A 23636-nucleotide genomic window follows, 5' to 3' on the forward strand; every position below is an offset into this window, starting at 1 on the left:
TGCATTTATTCAATAACTGTCAAGCAATGATGCATTTGATTAACATTGTAAATGCTTTGTAGCATTATTTTAATATACCATTATGCTAAGCCTTTAGAGTGAATATACAGTTATGCTGTCATACAAGATTACATAACCTCATTAAACGCACTCGAATCTGTAATAAATAAGTAAGACGATCGAGCACGTTCGCACTTACTCATTGCGTTTTGAAATGACTTTCTTTCATCTCGAACCCCCATTTCATGATCTAAGGATATATGTATTCATTCAAAATTGTTGTATTTTATCTATGAGACTCTTTTATTCCTAAGGAGTGAGAGGAAATGTCGATCAATTTCTCTCCCCCCGAAATCTGTTTAATGCGCTAGGGCTTTGTTTTGTGGGTTACGTTCTGTTATTTCCTCTACGAGAAAGAATGGTGATCAAATTATTTCTATTGATGTTTCATTTGGTGAGGAAAGGAAATCAATCGCCGAAGAGAATTCTCGATTACTTTTTCAAATCGACGTAAGTAACTTTCATATGGTTTTGAGAAAATTAATTCAGAAGAATCACAACCTGTCTTTTAAAACTGTTTTAAAATTAATCAACTTTTTAAATTTTTTTCGCCGTGTACATCGCTTAAATTTTGCATACATTAAGCTCGCCTTCAAAAACTAGGGAGTTCCTGTTATTTCCCACAAAAAAAAAATATTACAAAATGATAAGCCGATTTATTTAGTTACTTTCGACGTTTATCTACCAGTGTAAAATCGGCTCAAGTAGTGTTTTGTTTTGATTCGTGGTTAAGTCACTTTGTCTCTCCATACAGCGGGGCGGCGAAAGTAGTGGTTAGGTTGCGAAAGTTGAGAATCTTACTTTCGTCGTTTTGTAAATCCGGAAATTAAACGTTTTAAAAGTGAAAAATCGAGTTGGTTCAGAGCGCAACGTGTAGAATTTCGTCTGCGAAACACGTAGAATCGATAAAGTAAGTTTGTATACTTTTTTGACTTGAATCTGTTAGAATAAGTTTTCGAGAATTCTTTCTATTCGTAATAACTGGGCGAATAGTAATGTTAACACACACAGTGGCTTCGTTTATAAGGAACTTTTATCCTACCTTATTACATCAGCAGCTTTAGCACAGGACACCAACGCGCCAGGCATCCAGCACACCATCATCCTAGTTGTGGGTTCGAATCCTGATTCCAACAAAATAAAATCATTCAGATGGTAAAGAAAACCATTGGAAGGAAGCCAATGGTTCGATTCTGAGCTTCACATTTGGCGATCCTGCCAGAATTTTAAATAATATTTCGTGTTCCTGGAGTGCCTGGATTCGTTAACAAGCGGGAGTGTCCACTAGAAAATGTGTGTTGTGTCGAGTGCTTCTTAAACCGCGTGTGAAAATATGTGTTCAGAGTGATTGTGGAGTGAAGTTTGAATCTGATAAAAAAGGCATATATCTGTAAGTAAACAGCAATGTGGTATTTTTCTATGAACAAGAGAAAACTGATTAAAGAGGAAATATGACATGAATATGTATTAGCCGCTTCACTACTCGTTGAAGCAGCAATGTTTATCTCTGTGCTTGTTGTTGTTCTTATTGAACACCAGCATCACCTCAACTATTTGAGTTGCGCGATGCAGGCTTTGAAGTGAATATTTTGTTTTGCTTTTGAATTCAAACAGATTACTTCGATGAAAATATTTGAATGTAAAATAAATGGAGAAAGTGTTTCATCTGTTTTATCCGATTCAAAGAATATGTTATATCGAGCTGATTCATCTAAGTTATGAAGTGCGCATTGTGCTTTTATCAAGGACCTATTTTCTGCATAAGTTGAACGGAAGAAGAATAACGTTAGGAACTGAACTATTTTTTTGCAGAAGTCAGTTGAACATATCCGTGCAAAATGTATAATAATATGTATAATTTGTATAATAATGCAAAAGAGAAGTGAAGTAATATTAGTGGTTTTCTTGAATGTTAATCAATTTGTATAACTTATCATTTAGTTATATCAATCGTACAAAAAAAAAACGCCCGTAACATTTATCAACTCTGCAAATTTCTATATAAACAATAATAAAATTTCGCTTTGTTTGTGTGTGATCATTTTATCGTTTCTTCTGTGATAATACGCTGAATTGGCTTATGAATTAGCTCGCAATGGAGCATCGCATGACTTCATTGGCCCTCAGGCGGCTATTCCAATTTCGAAGTGCTGGGTGAAGCTTCAGAAATTCTTGGGCGGCAACTCAGCACAAGCACTATTGGAATAGTTTGGAGTCGTGTCAAACAAAACTGTACATTACTGAGCCATCTCCAAGGGTGGCGAAGTATTTAACAAATCTGTCAAAGCAGAATTGCAGTCTCTTGGTCAGAGCGTTGACCAAATATTCAGCAAATATTCAGCGTGCTGACTCATTTGTGTGTAATAGTTGTGACTCCGATTATGGAACTTCGTATCACCTGAAATGTAACTGTCCAGTTTTTGCGCAAATGCGATTCCAATTACTTGGTAAACACTTATTAAGTGAAACTGATTTCAGAAGCCTAAATCTTCAGGACATTCTGTTATTCTTAACCCGCTGTGGTAATGAGCTATAGGCTCTCTTAACGCTCATGCGTTTTGCAGTACCCTTTTTAGGGCGCTGTTCGAACCCATTGTGGTATGGAGCTACATGCTCTCAATTCGCTTATGCGATTTTCCCTCTTCAAGATGATGGAATAGGCTCAAATATGGCGATGGCACAAATCTCCCAAATGGCGGGGAACGTGCCTCTGGAGCCGGCCTTCTGATACCTGATACCTGCTCTTAAATGAAGTGTATTGGACCTTTTAGATTATACCGGATGTGGCCAACCGGACTTAAGGTCCGGAGGAACCAACTATAGCCACAACCAAGCACTCAATTCTAAAGCTATCTGTACAACTTTGGGGTCATGCACAAATTACGTCACGCTCCAAGGGGGGGAGGGGGTCGAGCCAAGCGTGACAAGCCTTACAAAATTTTCGGAGGACTCATACAAAAAGTGTGACGAAGGGGGGGGGGGGGGAGGTGGTCAAAAAAGTTGAAATTTAGCGTGACATAATTTGTGTACCATCCCTTTTGCCAAGTATGCAAATATTTGGCTATTTGACGATTCAGATGTTTACCCAATGTTTGTCGTTTGCCAGAGGACTGACACGGATGTCATCCTGCATACATTTTGGCTCTTCCTCACATCGTTTTTGGTACTTCGCGTTTTGGTATCCGCTTTCTGGTCGGTTTGCCCTAACTTGCTCTTGATTTTCGAGTATACGGCTTATGTGCTGTGTTACCTGCTAGTTAAGGGTTAAGGAATCTTAGGGTCGCTTATCGGCTTGCTCTCCCAACCGTACAAAGATGAGAGGCACTCACTGTGAGCAGCAACGGCTGAACACTTACCCACTGGTCTTGCACGTGTCGAATGAACACACAGAAACGCGGGAAGTCACAAAATTTTAGTAATTTATGACTATTTTCTATCTGTCTCTCTTTTATCCTGCAGGGAATTTTATTCCTATTTGTTAATTCACCTGGGTTGAAGCATCGCTAAGCTTCAACCCAGTCGAAATGACAGTTAGTGTGAAAATTCACAGCAGAATGAAAGAGAAGCAGATAGAAAGTAGTCATTAATGCATAAACTTTAGTAATTCTGTGACTATTTTTATTTCTGAGTGAACTGAATAAAACAACAATGTTGTACACCAAGAGATGCTCAAAATTGCGGAGAATAAATATTTGCTTGGGTAAATTCCAAAAGCGGAAACTTATTTGTTCCTTTTTGAACTAAAAAGCGGAAATACGAAATGAGATGGTGGAAACAACAATCACCAGGGCTTTGCGCTTTGAAATTATGCAACTAAGGCAAATTCAATCTACATTACAATTTATCCAGGTTTTTAAATGCGCTAATGGCTACCGCAAACAGGCTCGTTTTCTGGTAGGGACATGTCGATTTGACGTTTGGCTTGGGTCGTTTTCTATTGAACGGACCCAAGCTAAACGTCAAATCGTTTATTCCCTACCAGAAAGCGAGCCTGTTTGCGGCAGCCATTAGCGATCGTAAAAAGCTGGATTGTGACGTCAAGGGTACTTGCGTGTCTGAGCATATCGACTATTGGTGGCTTCTACGGTGGGTCCTCGGCGGTGGGGGGGTTGCTTCTGATGCTGGTCGGGGCGCTATTGGGCACGCCAGCCTACACGGCCAAAGTTGATGGTAGGCCGACCGTTGACTTGGATTCGGCAATGTCTTGGTGTCGACGACAACCTGTTACCTATGTGATAGGTCACAATCTTGTATTTGCTTTTTTGTATTTTTTTCTTTTCATTTTGTTGTATTTTTTTCTTTCTTTTTTTTGTAAATATTTGTACTAGGTTTATATTTTTATAATATTGTAATTACTTGTATATTTGTAAATAATTATTCCCTAACACTAAGATTCCTCAAAATGAAATTTTAAATATGTAAATAAAAATTCCTGAATTTCCTTTCCTTCGATACCAAGCTCTCTAAATTATAATGTAAATAAATAACAAAACATCTTCATAGAACTTCAAATTTGAATTTAAATCTTATCCTACTGTCAAAAATCCCCTTGGTATCATAGCAAATCCACTCCTTTTATCCTTTGCCCGTCAGCACCTTTCTTCAGAATGACAACTGAGCAGAGAAAAATTTAAGATGACGTCAAGCCGGCAAGGATTTTGCTTGGTCATGAAACGAGATAAAAAGGAATGCTAGAGTAGGCGAAGGGCTCTTTTGGTAACAAAAATTCCAGCAGTAAAAGTGTTCCGCGGTCTCAAACCAAGAATCAATTTATTTCTCAGGAACAAAAATCATTATTTCGCGCCGTGAGTGCTAAGGTGAAGTGATCCGTTATCACCCGTGATTAGTGCGTTCCCGGTCACTTTAAGCCGGACGAGGAGAAAGGCACAACCCTGCGTGAGAGACGCCCCTCTGGTGATGCCAAGACGACACAAAGTGGAAGCAACCTCTACGTCGGCTAGCCAAGGCCGAAACCCGAAAACCGACAGGTTCACCATTTCGCCAGCAACCGCCGCCTTCAGGTGAAATTAAGGTGCAATATATCCCTTTCCTAACCCTTTAAAATCCCCATATCAATATTTAATAAAATTAATCAGTGTATTGAAATTGAATTTTAGTGTTAGTTTATAATTATTTGATGGGCAAATCCCTTTCCACCACCTCTTAAATTGTGCAAATTGAATTCGCGATACAAGTTTGGGAAGTGAGTCCGCCCCAGTAGTGATTCTCCCGGATATACCCTGAGAGGGCTGAAGTGTAAATAGTTTTGAAAATTTTGCTTGTTAATTAGTTTTTTTAAATTTTGAATTGAAGTTTTTGAAGTTTTTCTTAGTGTTAATTTCCTTAGTTTTCTAGTGTAGTTCCTTTTTTCTTATTATTTTTCTTGAATTACAAGTGAATTAGTAGAATTGGTAACTAAGTGTAACAATTGGCGCCCAACGTAAATTAGTGCGTGAACAAAAAAGTTTCTAATATATCCAAAATTAGAACCTTTTTTGAATTGTGCTCCGGGAGAATCCGAAATCAAAAATTTCAATTTCGTTCCAATTTCTTTCATAATTAGAATTACTAAATTGTGCTTTCAAATTGCAAAATCGATTGTGTTAGAACAAAACCATTTCGGATGATGATAATAGCTTTTTTTTCCTTTGTTCATTGAACAATTAAGTGTCATTCTATAGCTCATTGTTTCAGTCCTGAATAGAATTATTTTCATTTAAATAACGTGTGAATTGATTTTGTATTGAATAGAATTTCTTTTGTGAATTGATTGTGTAGTGAATTGAATGTCTTTTGTGAATTGAATCTATTGATTGAATTACTTCTTTTGTGAATTTCTTTTTCTGCATTTGGTGAATTGTTTCTTTTTTATTATTTTGTGAATTGATCTCATGACAATGGCTACGTTTTCTACCTTCATGTTTGACTATACGCAGTTATGTGCAAGACAACCGAATATGAGTGCGGATGAGAAAACTGTTTTGGAGTCTTTGTTATTTCGAGTCAAAGAACTTGAAAGCAAACTGGCTGAAAATAGCGAAGAATCAAAAGTGCAAATCTCAGTTGCCGACGGCAATGTGTCAAGTAATTCCACATCTAGTTCTGTTGAACCTGAACTGGCAATCGACATGCAACAAGCCTATATAAATCCACCGACGGCGATTGATTCTAATTCTTCGAACGAAACAATTCACTCAAATGCATTTCAGAAATTATCAAACATGTCATCACAGTCAAAGTGCGACAATTTACGATCGCCGTTATTGTCTTACAGGCTAAATCCGCAGTGTAGCTCAAAATTAATGAACAGTGATTATCTGTTCAATTTTAGGTACCAGTCGTCTCATCCACCCCAATTGCCCAGACCATACTCATTCGACCCTAAATTTCATTATGTGAAACCCACTCTTACCGCTTGTCATGCAAAAAGACCATCATCATACGAATACCGGTTCGATTCGTACCACCCTCCACCTGAAGACAGATGCTTCAATTGTGGCAATCTTGGCTACCCGGTAGGAAACTGCGAGCGCTCATCCTACATTTTATGCGCAGATTGTGGCTCTTCTAATCGCACTACGTCATCAATCTGCAATTAGTGCGTAAAATCCCATATTCTCTTACTTTAAGAGCAAAACTAATACTTACACGAACTTGATATCAATCATATTTGGCAAATTCAGCTTTTCGACCTGTTCAATAAAATACCAATGTTCTCATTGATCAATCAATTGATCCTTGGGCCAATAAATATCTGAGACATTGCTTTTTGCAATAAAAAAATAAATCAAATAAATTTCTTTCCTGTTCATTTTTATTTTGATTATCATCTTCATTCACATTCACATTCACAATCATGCAGCCAATAAATTTTCCGTAGTTGCACCTAGAAATAGATAGAAACGATAAAAGAGAATTGTATTTGCACGTACCTTCAATCGAAATCGATGCGTCTGACTCAAACTGTCATCGGCAAACTGCTTTAAAGCCGCGAAAACAGGGAAATTGTTCACGTTTCACGGTGATAAAATTTCTACATGTTTCGTGAGAGATGTAAACATACTTTGACTTTTTAACACCCACACAAGAGCCTTCTTTATTTAGTCGACATACACAGGGCTGAGTAAAAGGCTTTTTCAACCTGGTATGGTCGACATTCGTTGTAATCATTAAAAGCCTCTCATGTTGCTTGCAATTTTTTCTCGTATGCGAGAGAGTAAAGAAGCAGCATTGAGATCGGTTCATTAAATTTAAGTTTCGCAGAAAGATCACCAGTTCTCTTAGAATAAGAGACGCTAGAGTGATCTAAGAAACTACCATAAATTAAGGGCGCCCTAAAATAATGTGTTTTAATAGTAGTAAAGTAGAATGAATGTGATTATTGAATGGGAAAGTGGAATGAATGGAATGGCTGAAAATTATGAATGGGAATGAGTGGAAATGAAATGATTGAGTGGATTGATGAATGTTTGTTAAATGAGATGTTTGAATGTAAGTATATGAAAATAAAATCTGGTCCAAGTAAAATCTTGTGACGTCATTAAAAAAAAAGAGAAGTAATCATTGTTTTTCTCTCTAATTAAGTAAATTACACCCGATTCTGTTTTTGCACGGGGGATGCGTACCGTGCAAAAAAAGTTTTCAGTTCAAAATTTCAAAAACCGTGCAAAAAAAGTAACACCATTTCTCGACGTTTCATGCAAAAATAAGGTTTTGACGAAAAAAAATGTATGGAAACTTTTTTTGCACGGCCGTGTAAAAAAAATCCGTGCAAAAACAGAATCGGGTGTAGTTCTAAGTTATTTGGTCAACGAATGTTGACAGGGAAATAATTTATTTAGGTCTTGTGCAGTGGGTTCTGTGAGTGGCAAAATGCGAGCTTTTCTGACGAAATATGGTTTTGTAATTTCTAGCATATCAATTGCAGTTTGTAAATCACAAATTAATAATTCTAATTAATCCTCGGGACAAATCACCTGTCCAGATCATGGCGACATAGAAGTACGTATTCAACTAGATAGTGAGCCTCAATATTTCAAATTCACGTAATTAAGAGCAACAGCACTTGACGCTCAGGAACAATCATTGCTCTCAATTAAATTGAATTTGAAATAGCAGAGAACTACTAGTTGAATAGGTCTTCATAGTTGACCAAATCTCGACACGCAGATCCCTCTACCAAATGGAAAAACTTTGGAAGCTCCGGCTCTTTTCTATCGGGCGACCGGATAGGATTGCTATATTTCTATTCATAGCAGGCTCACTCTTCCAAATTCAAGTGATTTCGAGGAACAGCACTTGCCGCATAGGAACAATCATTGCTCCAAATCAACCTGAATTTTGAAGAGAAGAGAACTATGTGAAGAATAAACAGCAGTTCTATTCACATGGTAGCTCAAAGAAAAGATTCGGAAATTGAAAGTTTTGACAAAGACGAATGTAGAGAATAGATGTAATAGAGTCATTCATGCTATAAGCACAAACTGTATTTATTAACATTATTAACATAAAAAATATCAAAGTTTTTTCAACAAAAAGTCAAGTTTCGATATCTGTCAAAAAATAACAAACTTTTGGTGTACCCTTGAATAAATGGTGTTTTTTGTTACTTTGAGTCTTTCTTCCTTTTGAGTATTTCGGGTTTTTGAATTATCGCTTTTGTGGTTATGATTTTTGCACCATTTTTCATAGAGAAATGAGAGCTTAGCAATTTTCAAAGGAACCTTTTTCTCTACACCTGCCAGGACTCCAAAATGCTAAGAGACCAAATCTATAACGCTTCCTGCTAATTAAAATTATTCCAAATTATCGGTTTAAAATAAAATTTACAATTTTTTTTTACAATTGCCCTGTTTTTTTTTTTTAAAAACTACGTTGGCGCTAAAATTTCCTGTCAATAACTAAAAAGTGCTTTATTTCCACGCTTGACATATTTTTGAGACTATTACTTATTAAAAGGAACAAACCTGAAGTATATAGACGCATTGGTTTTAAAGTTATCGTTGTTTGAAATATACAAATAAGTTAATCACAGTTCGGGGGTTTTGTTTTTGAATGAGAAATCAGCTGTGTTATGGGGTTTTATTGTAAAAGAAGTCTAATTTGTCAAAAAGCACCACGTTTAATTTCGAATTCGGGTTGCCATTCTTTTGAGGTTAGACTATCTTCATTTCCATGTTATTTCCAATAAAAAAATATGTATAGCACTGGACCTCGACATAATAGAATTCGCATTGATCTTTCTTCATACAAAACGGTATCATTTGGGGAATTGACTCTCGGCTTCTAGTGCTTTGATTGACTGACATGCTGTCAACGAAGTGTGATTGGGGTGGTGGCGGGACGCATACGCCACTAAGGCCATCTGTTAGCTTGTTTCCACTTGACGATTTGTGGCGGCCATGTTTTTACACAAGTTACTGAGTCTAACCTTAATGTCAGTAACCATTTAAATATCCTACATGATTTATATAAATTAAAATTGTTCGGAAACATTTTAATGTCTGGTATTACAAGAATATCAAAATATCATCTGATTTTATAAGGGAAAATTATGGTATCCTCCTTCTTCTACTTGGCATTAACGTCCCCACTGGGACAGAGCCGGCTTCCCAGCGTAGTGTTCTTATGAGCACTTCCACAGTTATTAACTGAGAGCTTTCTTTGCCTAAGTTGCCATTTTCGTATTCGTGTATTGTGTTGCAGGTACGATGATACTTTCTGCCCAAGGAAGTTAAACAAATTTCCATTACGAAAAGATCCTGGACCGACCGGGAATCGAACCCAGACACCTTCAGCACGGGTTTGCTTTGTAGCCGCGGACTCTATCCACTCGGCTAAGGAAGGCCTTGTGGGCTTCGTGGCCGTGCGGCTAGCGGCGTCAGTCGTTTAGGCGTATTGTGTCACGGGGTGTGGGTTCGATTCCCGCTCCGGTCGGTGGAAACTTTTCGTCAAACGAAAAATTCATCACTGGGCTACTGGGTGTTCCGTGTTGTCCGTTGCCTAATGTAATAGTGATCGTTCAGTCTGTGCAGCCTTTGGCTGAAGACGGTGTAAATTGTCTTTCATACCATCGAAGAATGGTAGATTAACGATTACGATTTCATTAATAAATAAAAAAGATATAGCATAAACAAGGTGTCTTCCATCGTAAATCTTCCACTAGAACAAACATGGCAAATTTTGAATTTAAATTTATTCCAAATGGGAAAACGCCAAAGTGTTAGATTTGGTAAGAAAAATTGATGTTGTATGATAATATTTTTATTAAAATGATTATATTCTAGTTATGTACTTCAAAATCAAATTGTTAGCAGATTTTAAAAACAAAAATGAGAGATTTTATTACATGGCCTGGGAAATGGTATACTACAATGTTTGATTTCTAACGCAATGAATATTCTACTGAATTTAAAACAGGTTGTTTCAGAGCAGAAAGGAAAATTTTTGGTCAACCAGGGCACTGGAAACTTGTCATACATGTAGGGTAGATGCACCGGTTTTGACCATACGCCAGTTGTAACCATAGTGGATACACCGTTTTACATAGCCAATTAGCATGAAACCTTTTGTGTTAATTTAGGAACCAAAGTTAAGTCTCTGGCCGAAACTGGTTCTGTTAGCCTATATTGACCAACGATATTTTCGAAGCGAAACATATTTGTAGTTTAAATACCGTTTCCCCTATAATTTTAATTGACATTTTCTCTAAGGCTAGCCGAAACCGGTGCTTTTACCCTACTGTGAAGTTAAGGCAGAGATGCAAAATTGAGAAATCAAATTAACTACTAATGCATCTTGTATAATGATGTTTTTATACACACGGTACAATATTAATAATAAATAATTGTTCAAACAGGTCTGATATCGGAAATTCTTCTATGTTTTGCTGCTGGATCGAATTCAAAGACCATTCTATCTGTAGAAACGGCAAATAAGGTAAGATCCTCTATAATGATCTGTTATACAGTCATGCCTTTTTCCTTTTATAACTTCATTCACAGGACTCTCTTACATGTATTCATGGGTTAAGACTCTATTCATTACTTTGGACTATAATGGTGCACACATATTTGCAGTTGTTTGCCGTTGGAGAAAACCAAATGAGATTATTTTAGGAAATTGATGAACATTTTCTGATTTCACTGCTAAAAGGATGCTTCGAGCCTGGTAAGCTCAATCCGAAATAGCAAGATTGAAATCAGAGTGAGCTATTTGTAGTGCGTTAGAACATGTCAAATGAGATAATTTAAGGATATTGATGAACATTTTTGATTTTGCTGCTAAAGGGATGCTTCGAACCTGATAAGCTCAATCCGAAATAGCATGATTTAAATCAGAGTGAGCTATTTGTAGTGCGTTAGAACATGTCAAATGAGATTATTTTAGGAAATTGATGAACATTTTCTGATTTTACTGCTAAAGCGATGCTTCGAGCCTGGTAAGCTCAATCTGAAATAGCATGATTGAAATCAGAGTGAGTTAATTGTAGTGCGTTAGAACATGTCAAATGAGATGGTTTTAAGAAATTGATAAATATTTTCTGATGATGTTGCTAAAGGGATGCTTCGAGCCTGGCAAGCTCAATCCGAAATAGCATGATTGAAATCAGAGTGAGCTATTTGTAGTGCGCTAGAACATGTTAAATGAGATGATCTGAGGATATCATAGAACATTTTCTAATTTTTCTGCTAAAGGGATGCTTCGAGCCTGGTAAGCTCAAACAATCAATAACATGTAAAATTAGATTATATGAGTAATTGAAGATATCATGAAAAAAATAAACAATATATTTTAAATATTGCGCATTTCTTTCACCACTGGACTAGCGCAGAAGTTTTTACAAGTGCGGAAACGCTAATAAAAGTGCGCAATCGCAACAAATCGGGAAGGTGTCTTCGGGGGACTTATTCTTCGTAAATCAAAGAATAAGTGCTCTGAAGACACCAACGTGATTCGATGCAATCCCGCACTTTTATTCACACTTTCGCACTTATGAGGCCGCACTTCGCAGTCCAGTAGTGAAAGAAATACACAATACATAAACTTTTTTTGTCATTTTTGAAGTGAGCTTTCCATTCATGTGGAAATATTATTTACATTATCAAAGAGGGTAGAGGAGAAGGTGAATGTAGAGAATAGATGTAATAGAGTTAAAAAAAAAATTAAAATAAAAACAAGCTTTTGGAATTACGAGGTTTTAAATGCGCACAAGGCCCGAAAAGGGTTCGAATGCACACAAGGCTTGTGAAGGGTTTGAGCACGCTTGAATTCTCGTAAACAAATCAGTTTTAAAACGGATTTATGCGACATCGGACGTAAAGTCACGACAATATTCAATAATTTCCTACAATCATTTCGTTCTAAATATTCTAACGCACTACAAATAGCTCACTCTGTGCTAACGCACTATAAATAGCTCACTCTGATTACAGTCATGCTATTCTGGATTGAGCTTACCAGGCTCGAAGCATCCCTTTAGCAGCTAAATCAGAAAATTTTCAACAATTTCCTACAATCATTTCGTTCTAAATATTCTAACGCACTACAAATAGCTCGTTCTGATTCTAGTCATGCTATTCTGGATTGAGCTTACCAGGCTCGAAGCATCCCATTAGAAGCAAAATCAGAAAATGTCCAACAATTTCCTCAAATCATCTCATTTTACATGTTCTATCACACTAAAAATAGCTCACTCTGATTCTAGTCATGCTATTCTGGATTGAGCTTACAAGGCTCGAAGCATCCCTTTAGCAGCTAAATCAGAAAAATTTCAACAATTTCCTACAATCATTTCGTTCTAAATATTCTAACGCACTACAAATAGCTCACTCTGATTCTAGTCATACTATTCTGGATTGAGCTTACAAGGCTCGAAGCATCCCTTTAACAGCTAAATCAGAAAAATTTCAACAATTTCCTACAATCATTTCGTTCTAAATATTCTAACGCACTACAAATAGCTCACTCTGATTCTAGTCATGCTATTCTGGATTGAGCTTACCAGGCTCGAAGCATCCCATTAGAAGCAAAATCAGAAAATGTCCAACAATTTCCTCAAATCATCTCATTTTACATGTTCTATCACACTACAAATAACTCACTCTGATTACAGTCATGCTATTCTGGATTGAGCTTACCAGGCTCGAAGCATCCCTTTAGCAGCTAAATCAGAAAATTTTCAACAATTTCCTACAATCATTTCGTTCTAAATATTCTAACGCACTACAAATAGCTCGCTCTGATTCTAGTCATGCTATTCTGGATTGAGCTTACAAGGCTCGAAGCATCCCTTTAACAGCTAAATCAGAAAAATTTCAACAATTTCCTACAATCATTTCGTTCTAAATATTCTAACGCACTACAAATAGCTCACTCTGATTCTAGTCATGCTATTCTGGATTGAGCTTACCAGGCTCGAAGCATCCCATTAGAAGCAAAATCAGAAAATGTCCAACAATTTCCTCAAATCATCTCATTTTACATGTTCTATCACACTAAAAATAGCTCACTCTGATTCTAGTCATGCTATTCTGGATTAAGCTTACAAGGCTCGAAGCATCCCTTTAGCAGCTAAATCAGAAAATTTTCAACAATTTCCTACAATCATTTCGTTCTAAATATTCTAACGCACTACAAATAGCTCGCTCTGATTCTAGTCATGCTATTCTGGATTGAGCTTACCAGGCTCGAAGCATCCCATTAGAAGCAAAATCAGAAAATGTCCAACAATTTTCTCAAATCATCTCATTTTACATGTTCTATCACACTACAAATAACTCACTCTGATTACAGTCATGCTATTCTGGATTGAGCTTACCAGGCTCGAAGCATCCCTTTAGCAGCTAAATCAGAAAATTTTCAACAATTTCCTACAATCATTTCGTTCTAAATATTCTAACGCACTACAAATAGCTCGCTCTGATTCTAGTCATGCTATTCTGGATTGAGCTTACCAGGCTCGAAGCATCCCTTTAACAGCTAAATCAGAAAATGTCCAACAATTTTCTCAAATCATCTCATTTTACATGTTCTATCACACTACAAATAACTCACTCTGATTACAGTCATGCTATTCTGGATTGAGCTTACCAGGCTCGAAGCATCCCTTCAGCAGCCAAATCAGAAAATTTTCAACAATTTCCTACAATCATTTCGTTCTAAATATTCTAACGTACTACAAATAGCTCACTCTGATTCTAGTCATGCTATTGTTTGATTTCGTTTAATCCAACTAGATCCGATGGCTTCTCCGACCCATCGACCAACTCACACCAGAGTTGGATTTCAAATTTCGTTCGACCCAACTAGGTCCGATGGCTTCTCCGACCCATCGACCAACTCACACCAAAGTTGGATTTCAAAGTTCGTTCGACCCAACTAGGTCCGATGGCTTCTCCGACCCATCGACCAACTCACACCAGAGTTGGATTTCAAAGTTCGTTCGACCCAACTAGGTCCGATGGCTTCTCCGACCCATCGACCAACTCACACCAGAGTTGGATTTCAAATTTCGTTCGACCCAACTAGGTCCGATGGCTTCTCCGACCCATCGACCAACTCACTCCAAAGTTGGATTTCAAAGTTCGTTCGACCCAACTAGATCCGATGGCTTCTCCGACCCATCGACCAACTCACACCAGAGTTGGATTTCAAATTTCGTTCGACCCAACTAGGTCCGATGGCTTCTCCGACCCATCGACCAACTCACACCAAAGTTGGATTTCAAAGTTCGTTCGACCCAACTAGGTCCGATGGCTTCTCCGACCCATCGACCAACTCACACCAGAGTTGGATTTCAAAGTTCGTTCGACCCAACTAGGTCCGATGGCTTCTTCGACCCATCGACCAACTCACACCAGAGTTGGATTTCAAAGTTCGTTCGACCCAACTAGGTCCGATGGCTTTTCGACCCATCGACCAACTCACACCAAATTTTGATTTCAAAGTTCGTTTGACACAACTAGGTCCGATGGCTTCTCCGACCCATCAACCAACTCACTCCAGAGTTGATTTCAAATTTCGTTCGACCCAACTAGGTCCGATGGCTTCTCCGACTCATCGATCAACTCACACCAAATTTTGATTTCAAAGTTCGTTTGACACAACTAGGTCCGATGGCTTCTCCGACCCATCAACCAACTCACACCAGAGTTGGATTTCAAATTTCGTTCGACCCAACTAGGTCCGATGGCTTCTCCGACCCATCGACCAACTCACACCAAATTTTGATTTCAAAGTTCGTTTGACACAACTAGGTCCGATGGCTTCTCCGACCCATCAACCAACTCACTCCAGAGTTGATTTCAAATTTCGTTCAACCCAACTAGGTCCGATGGCTTCTCCGACTCATCGATCAACTCACTCCAGAATTGGATTTTAACATTAATTAGTCACTGTATAAGTCAAATTAATTTAACTGAATGCCATCCACACCCGAGTTTTCTTACACGGCTTTACTATTTCGTTTACGATATCACATAATTGGTTAAACCACCAGGACCACCAATCGCTTAGTCGTTAATGTGAAACACGATAAAAGCGCGTAATTGAACAAAACATATTTTTTTACATTTCAACAAAGTTTACAACAACCGGTTGAAAATCACGATAGCACCTTTCAATTTACATTAGTATCATATATCATATCGAATATAAAGTTTTGAAACATGCATCTTCCTACTTTTTTCCAGTCAAAATGAAAACTAAATGTAGGAAAGTTACGTCAGCTCCCATTTTCAAACGTGATTTTTAAAAATCTTATTTTTCGTTGATATTTTCACTTCAATTGACCTCCGTATCAATCTGAACACTCGGATATATGCTCTAAATCGTCCATGCGTGATAAAAATTCATTGAAATTTGTTTTTTTTGTCGGTAAAAGGCACGGTGTTCATTTTACCACCCCTGTTCATTTTACCATCACTTCCCCTACATAGAACTATGACCCTTTTTCTAAGTTTGTCCAGAAAAATCGAAGGTACACAACAAAAGTAAACTAACGATTTTTCCCAAGCCTGCCTTGATTGTCGTTGGTGAGCGGGAGTTATCTAGCAATTTAAAAAGAGTTGTTCCATATTTCGTGTGAAGTTTTTTTTCATCTAAACCGAACTCTTCAGCAATGATGATTTATCACATCGGCTATATATAGGATTTGTCGAAACTATTCGAAACAAGCAACATGCCAATGTGAACAATACTCTTGTCATTCTGAACATTCGTTTTTTTTCCAATGAAATAAAGATTTAACAATATTAGACCTTCATTAGCCCAAAAATACTTTGATTCGATTCCCGACACAGTCCAGGAAATGATCGATCTGGAAAATACTTTGATCTGGTAGTTTAAAGTGTCGCCGTACCTGCCATTCAGTGTACGATAGCAAAACTCCAGTTAATAAATTATCGAGTAAGGGCCGATTTCTTCACCTTCGCTTAAGCCGTAAACCACGTTTACCCATACGATTAAACCAGGTTTAAGGCCTAAGCGGTGGTGAAGAAACCGCTTATAAGTGTTCTTATGACATAAGAATAAAATAGGCCATGTCCCATCTGTGGTGTTCAAGGTTCAATAAGATTCAACTTACACTAGTCAACTAAAACTCGAACTGGATTATACGGACCTACTTAATGGAAAATTATCATTGAGTCCACGCATTTCTATTTGTTTCTTCCAATCTACGATTGAAAACTAAATGGAATTTACTAAAATTTGAGTTTTTAAAACTAATTTTGTGGGTTGTCTGATTTCTCCGTGTATGATTAGCGAGAGGAAACAAAACCACTAGGGCACCTTACCTTTACTCCAAAACTGTGAGAATGTGATATACCGCATCTCGCGTGAACGCTTTTAGTTCATTTCACCATCACATGACAACTATCTTTCACGCAACAATCTATTTTTTGTTTGTGATTTTCTTCTTCTTCGTACCAAATACATAATTATACGTGATGCGAAAAAATCTCGCGCCGAAAAACTTAAAAAAAATCTTGGAGATCATCGCCGCGATAAATAATCGCTCAATGCACAGTAACTTCCACTTTTTTAACCACACGTACAACACTGTCAACACAGAACACCGATGAGAAACTCTTCAATCAGAAACCCTACTTTAGCAGATTGCAGCTAACATAATGTGGCATCACATGACCGAATGCAGGACGCTGCGATGTTTTTTTTTTTTTACACAGCCTCGTGGCCGAGCATGTTACGAACATTTCTTTCATAATGATTAATTCTACGGGAACGATTCAAGTTCCCTACCAACCACGTCATTGTCGTGAATTTGGCTAACTATGAGCTCCCGGAACAATAAACTAGCACCTAATTTTCACTCGATGCGTCCGTTCTCGCGTAAATCCGTTTCAAAACTGATTTGTTTACGTTTTTTGGCGCATTTAAACCCTTTACGGGCCCTGTGCGCATTCAAACCCTAGCGACTCCAAAAGCCTTTTATTTTGTTTTACACTCTGATTAACAAATACTCAATATCGGACGTAAAGTCACGACAACGAATTCCGCGACAACCAGGCTCACTCTTCCAATTTTATATGATTCCTCGGAACAGCACTTGCCGTCCAGGATCAATCATTGCGAAGAATCAACTAAAATTGGCAGAGCAGAGAGTTGTGTAGCGAAACTTATAGTTGGACGCCTGGGAATCCTATAGTAGGAGGCAGAACCGGATTCATGCAAAAGCAGGCTCATTCTTCCAAATTTAGGTGATTTCGAGCAACAGCACTTGCCGCATAGGATCAATCATTGCTCCAAATCAATTAAATCTGGAAGAAGAGAGAACTTTTGCTTAAACTTCTTTTTCGTAATCTGATAACTCGATTATAGAGGGCCCCATAATAATAATAAAAAAAAACTTTGTTTTTTTTTTTCACCCGATCCGGGATAATTGTTACCTATGTGATAGGTCACAATCTTGTATTTGCTTTTTTGTATTTTTTTCTTTTCATTTTGTTGTATTTTTTTCTTTATTTTTTTTTTGTAAATATTTGTACTAGGTTTATATTTTTATAATATTGTAATTACTTGTATATTTGTAAATAATTATTCCCTAACACTAAGATTCCTCAAAATAAAATTTTAAATATGTAAATAAAAATTCCTGAATTTCCTTTCCTTCGATACCAAGCTCTCTAAATTATAATGTAAATAAATAACAAAACATCTTCATAGAACTTCAAATTTGAATTTAAATCTTATCCTACTGTCAAAAATCCCCTTGGTATCATAGCAAATCCACTCCTTTTATCCTTTGCCCGTCAGCACCTTTCTTCAGAATGACAACTGAGCAGAGAAAAATTTAAGATGACGTCAAGCCGGCAAGGATTTTGCTTGGTCATGAAACGAGATAAAAAGGAATGCTAGAGTAGGCGAAGGGCTCTTTTGGTAACAAAAATTCCAGCAGTAAAAGTGTTCCGCGGTCTCAAACCAAGAATCAATTTATTTCTCAGGAACAAAAATCATTATTTCGCGCCGTGAGTGCTAAGGTGAAGTGACCCGTTATCACCCGTGATTAGTGCGTTCCCGGTCACTTTAAGCCGGACTCAACCCTGCGTGAGAGACGCCCCTCTGGTGATGCCAAGACGACACAAAGTGGAAGCAACCTCTACGTCGGCTAGCCAAGGCCGAAACCCGAAAACCGACAGGTTCACCATTTCGCCAGCAACCGCCGCCTTCAGGTGAAATTAAGGTGCAATATATCCCTTTCCTAACCCTTTAAAATCCCCATATCAATATTTAATAAAATTAATCAGTGTATTGAAATTGAATTTTAGTGTTAGTTTATAATTATTTGATGGGCAAATCCCTTTCCACCACCTCTTAAATTGTGCAAATTGAATTCGCGATACAAGTTTGGGAAGTGAGTCCGCCCCAGTAGTGATTCTCCCGGATAGACCCTGAGAGGGCTGAAGTGTAAATAGTTTTGAAAATTTTGCTTGTTAATTAGTTTTTTTTAATTTTGAATTAAAGTTTTTTTGAAGTTTTTTCTAAGTGTTAATTTCTTTAGTTTTCAAGTTTTCTTTTCATCTTTTTCTTATTATTCTTTAAATTATTAAATGAATTAGTAACAAATTCCGGAATGTAACAAACCGGTAGATGGCGCAGGTAAGCTTCCGGTATCGACAGCAGGGGTTCACAGGGCCAAAACTATCCGGCGACGTACCAGTTTTCCAAAATGGCGGTTCTTGACGAGGGTCGGATCAGCGGGGAGGCAGTGAGGAGGCTTCGGGGCGAGGAAGATGGCGGCGGTGGCGAGGGTAGTCGATAATGATGGCTTCGACCTTTCGGGGGCCCACAGCGATGGCGATTCAGCTGTGACCGGCCTGGATACACTCCGGAACGAGGCCACTTCCACTCACTCGAACGTCCACTTGCCTAATGAAAAGGTTGAAGAAACAGAAAAAGGCCCGCTTTGTGGACCTGCCCACCAAATTAATTCCCATTGACGTCAAACTATTGAACTTTGCCACATTAGACACAATTGTACACACAATTACCTTTTTCTTGTAGATTTAAGCTTATTAACTGATTCGTTGTTCTTCCACTAACTTTTTGTGCTATCTATAATGTTTTTAAATTTGCATGACTATTAACATTTAAGCATATTATTTTAACACAATTTCACAACTAACCGTACTAATACAAAGTAACACTCTTTATACTAACAGCTACTAATAATTGTCCTTTTAACACTGCATGCATTCAATGTCTTTGAACAATAACTTTTAACAATTCCTTTCACTGCATGCTTCTAACAACAATAATTATATTGTTCTACAATGGCCACCTATTAACAAAGAGACAAAACACTGATTAAAACTGCTTCCACCATAAATAATTACTTTTTAACCTTCTAAATACTAATCACGACGCGCACTTGTTTCACTTTTGGAAATTTTCAGGCAACTGAGGCAGTGATGCATATTGAACTGAACGCGAGCCAAAAGTGAACTGAACGCGTTCTAATTTTGCTCGAGAACCTAGCAAGCATTGAACTCTCGTGCAAGATTCTGCACCTGCTCAAGAACGGCCCGTTCACTTCAAAATGCACAACGAAGCTGAAAACCATAAAAAACTACATCAGAACATATTGCGTTCATGACATTACAAATATATTGAACCATTTAAGTTTCCTAACATGTTTGCTAAACTTCCGCATTCAAATATGTCGTGTATCTGCCATGGAGACAGTTTCCATTTCACGTTCAGTTTTTAGCTCGCACGGGTTCAAATTTTTGAACTGCTCATTGTTCAAGCCTACTTGATCCCTCGTTCAAAGGTTTGAACTGGAACGCAAACTGAACGCGTTCAAATGCAACACTGAACTGAGGCTTGTTCAGGAAAAAACAAGGCCTTTTATTTAATTCCGGCATCTCTGGTGGAGCCTAACACCATCAAAAATCATAAAAACGATTTTTGACAGCTATGCTCGCTACATTGCTGCTTACCCCATTTTCGACACTTATACTCCACCTATGGGCAAGTAGCTCACTCAGGGCGGGATTAACCATTAACCCTGAGCGTGTCGTTTACACCGCTCAAAAGCACTCACTCAATCGAGGTACTAGTTGAGAGTGGTGCAGAGCTCTAACACTCATCAAACCACTGAGTGCAGCCCCTGTCCCATGTAATAGTATTAGTGGGAGATTTACTTTTGGAAAGGGCGTAATGTTAATCAAGGGAAAAGGGAATATCCACTTGTGGTGGAGCCAACAAGTAATAATTGTAACCACTGGTTACAGCTGCTAGTTTCTGGCAATTGTAAAAATATATTGCGTTGAATCGGCGTATTTGATGACGCTTTTCCTCTTTTCGACATTTTGTGGAATGTTTTACGCATCAGTGAGGTATCATTCATGTCTCCTATCCAAAAAAAACATATGTTTTGTCAGTTCCAAAAGAATCAAAACAAATACACTGGACCAAAGACACATTAAAGACCTTCATGTCCCTTGCAGTTGCCCAAAATGTTATGGCTCATTAGGTAATCTAGAATGCCGTGAAAAGTGTACTGCGAATTGTCAAACTTGGGTACCTTTTGCACTACTGAGGGACCAAATGCAGTACTAGAAGTGGTACCCAAACGGGAGTGTCCACTATTTTGTCTTACGCGGAACCCAGAGATATAATATATCGAAAAACAAATTGAACGGTGTGTTAGAAGAAGAAAGAAAAAAAGTGAAAAAGGGTGTGAGTGAAGTCTACCGGAGTGCCATGATGTTGTATTGAAGATTCAGTGGCACACTGTTTGATTAACCTGACAACATGCTACTTTTTATATCTTTGTACTCTAATTTATAGCAAGACCGTGATTGCTTTAGTGAAGTGTAGATGTAGAATTCCGATAATCGAATGAGACCTTCGCCTCGTATATTTTTAGTTTTGTTTCTTTTTGGATCTGTTTTCGACCGTTCCGTTGTGGAACAGGTTTAAACCGAAAACCCAAAAGGGCTTATTCTCCTAACGAAACATCGAACATGGGGTTCTATAGCATTTGGTGAATAGGATAATTCAGATAAGGATACAACAGTTCCTTCCCCCTTTAAGTGTATTGCACAACTTCAGAATGAAAACTAATTCAACACTTAACCTAATCCGAAATTACGGTATCTTAATCATGAATAGAAATAATCATCACTTTTGTTTGTTTTTCGTTCTCGCTTTGATCTTCTGGGCTCCGTTGCTTCATCTTCAGAAACAGGATGTTTCCTTTTCTTACTTCCCCTGGGAAGCTCCTTAGGTTTGTCTCGAGATTCATTTTGTTGCACGGTTGATGCCCCCTGCTCTTCGTTTGACACACTTTCTGCTCCACCTAAGTTGATCAGGACGTTTGGCCTTTGCCAGGATGTATCCTTACAGATCTTGATCTGCGTCCGATGAGCCATTACGTTGGCGCTTCCAATGCGTATCTGGAAAGTATTGTGAGAATACTTTTTAATGAAGGTTGCCTTTATCCATCTTGCGTGAATTTGAGGATTGTGGTTTTTATACCACACCTCGTCCCCTGTCATCAGCTCATCAATTGCATCATTTGGACGCCTCGGGATTCTCCCGCACTGATTCTTTGTAGTGGTCTCTTCATCCGACTGAGGTTCCGAAATGTTATTCTTGTAATGTTTCTTTGGATTGATAAGGTCCAACACTGTTTTCGGCTTATAGCAAAATATCTTCTCAGAAGGAAATCTTCCGTCCTTAGATAAGTTATTATTTCTGAAGTTGAACAAAAACAGATTCATCTGGTCTTCCAGGTCCAAAATTGCCACTTCTGGCTCCAACAAGAAACATTTTAGAACCTCTTTAACTGTTCTAACTAATCTTTCCGCTTGTCCATTACTTGCTGGGTTTTAAGGTGGACTTTTCATAACCCTTATACCTTGCCTTTCTAAAAAGTTTACAAAATTATGGGAATTGAAAGGAGGTCCATTATCGGAGACTAAAACATCTGGCAAACCAAACCTTGCGAAAAAGCACACTAACTTCTTCAACACTTTGTTACAATCCGTTCCCTGTTTCATATGTTCAATCTCAATCCATTTGGAGAAGCTATCTACTATCAAAAGGTATGTATGGTGCTCAAAAAAGAAGAAATCTATATGGATTCTGCTAAATGGTTTATTTGTAGGCATCCATTTGGAAGACTCCTTTGGTTTGCTCGAAATTGACATGCCGTTGCATGCATCACATTTACTCACATAATTTTCTATGTCTGTGTTAATGCCAAACCAATAAACCATCCTTCGTGCTAACTGCTTCATCTTCACTATACCAGAGTGATTGCCATGTAACAGCTTTAGTATTTGTTTTTGATAAATTTTGGGCACAATTACTCTGTCGTTATAAAGCAAACAATCATCGATCAGTTCTAAATCGTGTTGATTTGCAAATACATCCACAAGACGTTTTTCCACTCTTTCAGGCCAACCGTTTTGCATAAACCATTTAATTTTGTGCAAGAAATCATCCTTTTTAGTTTCTTCTGCAATCATTTTTGAATCAATAGGTATATGTTTACCGAAATTTATGCTTTTGATCACATCTGTGTCTAACTCCTCGGGGACCCCCTGCTGTAGAGGGAATCTAGAACAAAAGTCTGCATTTGCTAGTTTATGTGATGGTCTGTATATTATATCGAAATCATAAATAGACAAATCTAATATAAATCTCTGGAGCCTAGTTACATAAATAGAATGTTTACCCTCTTTTCCAAAAATTCCAACTAGAGGCTTGTGGTCCGTGTAGATTGTAAAATGTTTTCCATATAAATATTTATGAAATTTTTTTATAGTACATATTAGAGCTAATGCTTCCAAATGTAATATAGGATATTTCTTTTGGGCCGAGTTTAACGAGAAGGATGTGAAACTAATTGGTTTTTCCATTTCGTCCACAACATGAGCTATAAGTCCTCCTAAACCATAACTAGAAGCGTCAGAAATAACTACAATTGGTTTATTGGCGTCAAAAAATTCTAAAATGTTTGCATTTACCAGGGCAGCTTTACTTTCTTCGAAGGCTTTTTGGCAGTTGCCATCCCAGCTAAATTTTGTATTGTTTTTAAGTAA

The 23636-nt window shown here is 37.7% G+C and overlaps 1 long non-coding RNA gene across 1 annotated transcript; it reads right to left on the minus strand.

Moving 5' to 3' along the window:
- Positions 1-4047: 4047 nt before the first annotated feature.
- LOC110679071 lies at positions 4048-19968 on the minus strand. The gene is made up of 5 exons (XR_002502188.1): positions 19925-19968; positions 19707-19861; positions 19572-19635; positions 19165-19494; positions 4048-4281 (listed from the first exon to the last, which is right to left on the minus strand). It is a non-coding gene; the product is annotated as an uncharacterized LOC110679071 (long non-coding RNA).
- Positions 19969-23636: the final 3668 nt, after the last annotated feature.

This window comes from Aedes aegypti, chromosome 3, assembly GCF_002204515.2.
Source record: "Aedes aegypti strain LVP_AGWG chromosome 3, AaegL5.0 Primary Assembly, whole genome shotgun sequence".
Classification (NCBI taxonomy): domain Eukaryota; kingdom Metazoa; phylum Arthropoda; class Insecta; order Diptera; family Culicidae; genus Aedes; species Aedes aegypti.